At 39.9% G+C, this 6,738-nt stretch overlaps 1 protein-coding gene across 1 annotated transcript in view; it reads right to left on the bottom strand.

Annotated features, from left to right (window-relative positions):
• The window catches only part of GTF2H1 (general transcription factor IIH, polypeptide 1, 62kDa), a 47,752-nt gene extending 43,346 nt beyond the window's left edge, over nt 1-4,406 (bottom strand). The window contains exon 1 of the mRNA XM_008589034.1: nt 4,265-4,406. The gene's annotated coding sequence lies outside the window, so the exon portion shown is untranslated. The remainder of the gene's footprint in view (nt 1-4,264) is intronic.
• Nucleotides 4,407-6,738: the final 2,332 nt, after the last annotated feature.

The raw sequence follows: 6,738 nt of genomic DNA, 5'->3' as shown, positions 1-6,738 counted from the left end.
AAAAAAAATATATGATACCATCTTTTAACTGACTTACTTATTTGATGTCCCCCTAAGATTTTGAATAGAGGGTTATAACTGCTTAAAAAGTTTGAAAACCTCTGTTTTGAAACGATTTAATGACGTGAAAAGATAAATTGTTAAGTGATCAAAGCAAGCAAAAAAAAAAAAAAGCATGTAGTTTGATTCCATATTTTAAAATTTTAAAAAGTCTATCTAAAATTGACTGAATGCTTAATAATATGTGCCAGGCACTAGACTAAATTCTTTATAGGCATTTTCTTATTCAGTCCCCATTTAACAATCCTATGAGGCAGGTTTATTATTTGTTCCATTCTGCAGATAAGGAAACTGGGACTGAGAAAGCAAGACACTTTCCCAAAGCATTAAGGAAGCAGCAGAACTAGGTTTGAATCTGGGTCAGTCTGATTTCAGAGCCCACTATGCTCTTTTGCAAATATATCTGACTGGAAGGAGAAACACCAAATAATAGCTATTACCTACAGATGATAGAAATTCAGATAATTTGAATGCTCTTTTTGTTTTCTGGACTATCTACAATAAGTATGTATTTTGTAATGAGAAAAGTAGTTACTAAAACTATCTTCCCAATAGTTTATTCCCTATCAAACCAAATGTTTATAAGGTAACACGGTAAACTATAAGAGGCAGTATTATGGATAAGAATTAAGTGTTTCCTATTTTCGATTTCTGTAATATGTGTGAATCAACTTATTTTTTTTAAAAAAATTATAAAACGAAGTTTTATAACATCTATGAACTGTTAAATACTTTAAAATTAACTTTCTAAAAACACTCATTATAATACAACTATTAAATTTTAAGAAGCCCATCCTATCTCTAGAATGTAAAACTGTACTGTATACCATACAAATCACATTTTAAGAAACACGAAGTAAAATCTGAGAAAGATGGGAGGGAAAGTTTGGAGGGAGAAGTTAGCAGATAATTGTGGTATAATTTTCAGTATGCCAACAGTTGGAAGAAAAGCAGTGAGCAAGAAAAGCTGATAGCACAAGCCCCCAATTAACTGGGCTTACAGGCACAAATGAAAAGTGTTAGCTTTGGAAAAGAACAGAAAAACTTTTCTGAGTTGGAAAGATAAAGAAGAAAACATGGGTGAAGACAAAGAAAGTGTAGAGTGGAGAATATACTAGATTGATAAAAACTGACTTTGAATCAGCTACTTTAAGTCAATTGGGAAAAACATAACTTCCTATACTTAATGTGTAAAACCATTCATATTAAAATTCATTTTGAGGAACTTCAAAAATAAATCAGAAATAAATTATTTAATATTGGGCCCAACTGGTCAATTGCTTCATAGCTAATTTGCTTGGCAAAATTTCCCTGGTCATCTGTAGCACCTGTATTAATTTTACAAGGACCAATTTTAGAAAGTTTAACAGACCATTGGGCTATCCTACAATGGCTTCTGTGACTTCCAGATTTTTCTTGAAGGGGATTCCTGGGTAGCAAACACTTCCTTCCAGTAGAACTGTATAAGATTTAACATTACTTGAAAGATTATTTACTTTATCAAATAATCTGTCACATGACTTCTTTAAATAGCAAGATCCTCTAGTAAAGGCATTAATTCATTTGCAGTTAAAAATTTGTTTGTCTGAAACTAAATGTATACACCTTGCTCTGAACCTCTGCACATTCTCCTCCCTTCCCATCAATTGGCTTTCACTTATTTTTTTTTTTCATCCTACTCTAAGCTTCAAAGCTACAACCTAAGGTCTCCTATTATTCCCTTCATAGCATTCACCACAACTGTAATTATTTTTTTATTTAATTCTTTTAATGTATGTCTCCTACAGACTGCAAGCTTAATGGGGGGGCCAGAAGCCACACGTGTGTGTTCACTGAATATAGCATCCAGCAGCATAGTATTTTGCACCATAGGAAGAATCCAACGAATATCTGTAACTTCATTTAAGATCTTTGTTATTAACACAATCTTGGTAAGACACAAGAAACCTTTGCACATATATCCTCAGCTAAATTCCAAGAAGCACTATAGCTCTCAATTCACAGATCAGTGTTTCATTTCTCACAAAGATACCAATAACTGGATTTGCTCTTATGAAAAAAACAGTGGTAGGAAGAATTTGAAACAGTTGAGTAGATATTTTTAAATTACTTCATCTCTGCATTTCTATTATCTACACCCTTTTCCAACACGCAGAGATAAGTAGGGGGAAAAAAGACAACCAGTGAAATATATATTCCTTATCACTCTCTAAAAGGAGGATTACTATAGATAAAGCTATAAAGCTGTTGTATATGCCGACATAAAAAATGGCAATTTGGAATGTTGTGTGCCATCAGGCAATCCAAAACATTTTAACAATTCAGCATTACAGGAAATAAGACCCTGGAAATATGTAAAGAATGACCAAAATGTACTATCCTTAAGATAGTTTCACAGACAAGGAAGATATCAAAGAGTAACTGATGTGGCAATTTTAAGACTGAGCACTTTTTCACTTTTCATTTTACAGTAGTTCAGGGAGAGAGAGAAGGAAGAAAACACGACACAGAGATGCATGATAGAAGGAAATGTGTTCATATCCACTAATAAATACTGCATGCTGTCAAGAGTACATTAACAAGATTGAGAGAAGTGTAATCAGTTGGTAATCAAAGTGGGGGAAAGAGGGACTATGAGATCAATGCCTGACACTGCCACACTGAAGGCAGGAAGGAGAGAAAGGAGGAAGGGCACAAAGACACTTCTGGCAGCAGTATCCATAAGGTAGAAATGGTGGCCAAAATGCTCATGGTACACTAGACAACATTCTGATGGTAAGAAAAAAAAATAGCACAGAGAAGTAAGATGTAAGATGGAAAGATATACAGGTTTCAGCAGGGAAAAGATGAGCCTTGAGGACCGTACACACAGGAAGCATTCACAACTGACCAGAGCTGATCATTTGCTTCACTACTTTTAACTGATTCTTCTCCCTTTGACTGCACCAATCTTCATGGTATTTTTAAAAAGCCCTGTCTGCATCTGCTTGGATTATTTCTTTGCATTTGCACTACAATGTGTATTTAATATCACTTAGGATAGACTCAAACCTATCAAGCTGCTACACTGTTAAAAGGTTGGCTGAGTGGGGGTAGCAGACCATCTCAGGGATTTAGGCCTGCTAATAGGTACACAGTTCTCTATGGAGTCTAGTCCTCCTGTAACTCATAGGCCTGCTACTAGAGGTTATCTTCCATTCTGTTGTGACCTTTCCATCTCAACTGCTCTGTTTTGAATTTTAAAAATCTTAGGGTTGGCAAGTTTGACTTAATCACCAAAGTCCAGATCAGTGGTTTGCCAACTGGAGATGCCTCTAGGGTAGAGGGGAGGCTGAGCCCACGGGGCCTAGCTCTCCTAAACTCAGTTCCACCACAGCATGCTGCTATATATATTTGTGTTCCAGGTAAGAATTCATGGGGAGAAACTGTTTCACTCCTTTAAAACTTTCGAAAATCTCAAGTTTAAATAATGAGAATATTGGTTTGTAAGAGCCAATACTTAATGCAAAGTATATTTCAAACCACTCAATTTATGTTTCTTAAACTGTGTCTTCGAATGGACTAAAGGTAAGTTTTTATATCTTCTCCCACTCCCACTTTAAAGAGCTCAAACGGAAGCTTAAGAATCGATCGGATACACCTCTTCAGTCAATTTAGCTTCTGAGCACATTAGAGAATGTAAAAAATAATTATATATTTCCATGTATTGATCTATTTTTCATCATTACATAACAATCAAACCAGGCATGACCAAAACTGGGGTTGGGGGTGGGTGTGGATTGGCACATGTGTGAAAAAGGTTTTTAAGAGCGGCAGGGATGACAGGTGGAAGCAAAAGGTACGTGGACACCGAGGTGAAAGCTTTTTGCTTACAGAAACTGAAAGACCGAACAGCATATTTCCTAAGGGGAAGAGCTTTTCTGCTCAGGAGAGGCCCCCACTTCACTCTCATGAGCCAAGTCTGATCCTGGCTTTGGATAAAACTTCAAGTCCCTGCTCTCAGTGAAAGAGCAGGCATCCTTTAGACAAGGAAATTAGGGGTCGCCTCTTCCCCGCTTCGGCGTAATAAAGGCAAACGAAACGGGAGGATTGGGCATTGTGGCGACACTAACGCTGAAAAAAGGGTCAGAATCCGCGCAGTCCTGCGGCCCCCGGGCCTGTCAGCTCCTCACCCACCCACCCCCATTCTTCGGTCTAAACTTACCAGGTGGAAGCTACAGTTCTGGGTACGGATTAAGTGACTGGGCTGTGTTGGGTCGACTTCCGCTGCGCTTCTTAAAGCCGCCGCTGGGAAAAGGCGGAAACCCAGTGGCTGCAGCCGTCGCCACCGCCTCTGTTACTGAGGGGTCTCGCCTCCATCGCTGGCTGCGAGGAGTCTGAGGGCACGTGACCGGAACTACCAAGGCGGGCCTGCGGGGGCACGTGACCCCAGAGCGCGGCCGCCATGACACCTTCCGCTATGAACCCTCCCTCCCCAACCGGTTCCCGCCTGTTTCGTTCCCTCTCTCCGGCCTCGAGCAGTGAAGGGTCCCGGGGTTCTGGCTGGCCCACCCATTTGGCCTAGAGCTCCTCCGGTTCCAGTCGGCGCAGTGTTTTCAGCCCGCGATGGCCCGCCGAATGCAGGCCTTAGAGAGCGTAATTGCGACGGCGGACTGAGGGGGAGGGACCATGCGCAGGGAGAGGCATAACCCCTCACGTGACGAGGAAGTGCCGTTATCAGCGTTTTCCGCGTGTCCCGGCGCTCGTGGATGACGAAAGCCAGGGAAGGGAGGAGCGGGAGGGGAGACTGAAGTTCAGGTTCCGCTTCTTGTACGTGGTGAGTGTACCCGCACGCAGCCGGGAGAGAGTCCGGCCCGCTGAGGATTGGGAGCTGCTACCTGAACGTGTTGGAGCGGGGCTGGGAGCTGGTCTGTGAACCTGGCTTGTAAAACTTGGCTACCGGGGCTCCTTTCCTCCAGACATCTGAACACGATTAAAGTTATCGCTGTTAGTGGTTCCGCTAGGCGAGGAGCTTCTCGTGGACAGGGACTGTATTTAGTTCATCCCGGTGTCTCCAGCTGTGCGTACAGGGCCTGGAACATAGTAAGCACTCAGAGTGCTGAATGAATGTACGAATGAGTGAGTTGTCATTTCTGTGTTTGAGGCGGAGAGTTGTTCTCTGATCATTACTTCTTGGGTAGAAAGATCCCATTACGGAATTGAGGAAACCCGCAACTTCCCTTTTGCATCATTTAAAAAATATTTGTTCCCTTCCTTATCTCTTTTTCCTCCTTTTCCTTCCACGCACCGAATGGAGCAAAAGAGAACACTGATTTGCATTTGGTGTGTGAGTAGCAAACACTGTCTACCATTCTTTCATGTTACCGTCAAGTAATGTAGGGAAATGGACAGACAATTAGATGTGGATTCAGAAGGCGTAGATTCTAGTCTCAGCTCTAACTTCTCAAGTGCTTCTTGAGAGACAAGCCAACCTCTCAAGTCTTTTCACTGACTTTGGTAAGCAATTGTCGCCACCTTCTATGTGCTTAGTTTTTTGCTAGGCTGGAACTGTGATAGACTTCACAGAAGTCACATTTAAACTCAGCTTTGCATAGAGCATGGTGCTGATAAACCAAGGTCAAGGGTGCGGATCCTCATACCGGCCAGCCGCCAAAACGTAAACTGAGCTTTGCAGAAAGATAGAGGGGAACATGGGGGAAGAGTCAATCAATCAATCAATCAACCAATCAATCCCAACAAGTTTGTAAATGAAAGAGTAACAAAAGATCGTCCACTATGGTTGTAGAATAACAGGGTAAAATGGGAGATGAGGCCAGAAAAAGTAAAAATGAGATCAGGGTATATAAGAATAAGAAGAGGAGTTATTGAAGGGTTGTACAGATTTTTTTTTGGCAGCTGGCACGTACGTGGGGTCTGAACTCGTGACCTTGGTTTTAGCTAACCGGCCAGACCCTTGTGTTTTTTTGTTTTGTTTTGTTTTAAGTGGATACTTTTAAAACTTTTTTGTTATGGAAAATTTCAAACTTAGAGACAAAATAAGACAGGATAATATAGCGATCCCTCATGTATATGTAGCCCAACTTTAAAAATGATCAACATTCTGCTGTTTTTTGTACTGAGCTTTTAAATTTCTAGGTATTTTTTTTTTTTATATCCATTGTTACATTTGATTAATATGAGAGTACTTCAAAAAGTTCACGGGAAAAGTCATGTCATCTTTTAATTTTATATATATATATATATATAATATATATATATAATTTTTATTAAATTTTTCATTCACCTCCTGAATTTTTTTCTTGATTTCACTGAACTGATTGTTTTTATCTTCTTGTATCTCATTGAGTTTCCTTAAGATTGTTATTTGAAATTCCTTTACAGGAATTTTGTAACTGTCCTTTTCCTTGGCATCTGTTACTAGAGACTTATTGTGTTACTTTGGGTGTGTTATGTTGCCTTATTTGTTCAGGTTTCTTGTGTCCTTACATTGATATATGTGCATCTAATGGAGTAGTTGCTTTTACTGATTTTATTTAGTGGATTATGGAGAAATGATTTTTTACTGTACATTAGTCCTAAGGTATCTTTTGGATATGTTGCATTAGCTTTGGTTTTAGGTGGACTTGGTAGCATAGTCTCTGTGCTGTTTCTTTGGTTGTAATCCTCTTCAATGATGTC

Source organism: Galeopterus variegatus, unplaced genomic scaffold (assembly GCF_000696425.1).
Source record: "Galeopterus variegatus unplaced genomic scaffold, G_variegatus-3.0.2 Scaffold5166, whole genome shotgun sequence".
Lineage (NCBI taxonomy): Eukaryota > Metazoa > Chordata > Mammalia > Dermoptera > Cynocephalidae > Galeopterus > Galeopterus variegatus.
This window is presented reverse-complemented; position numbering and strand designations above follow the sequence as displayed.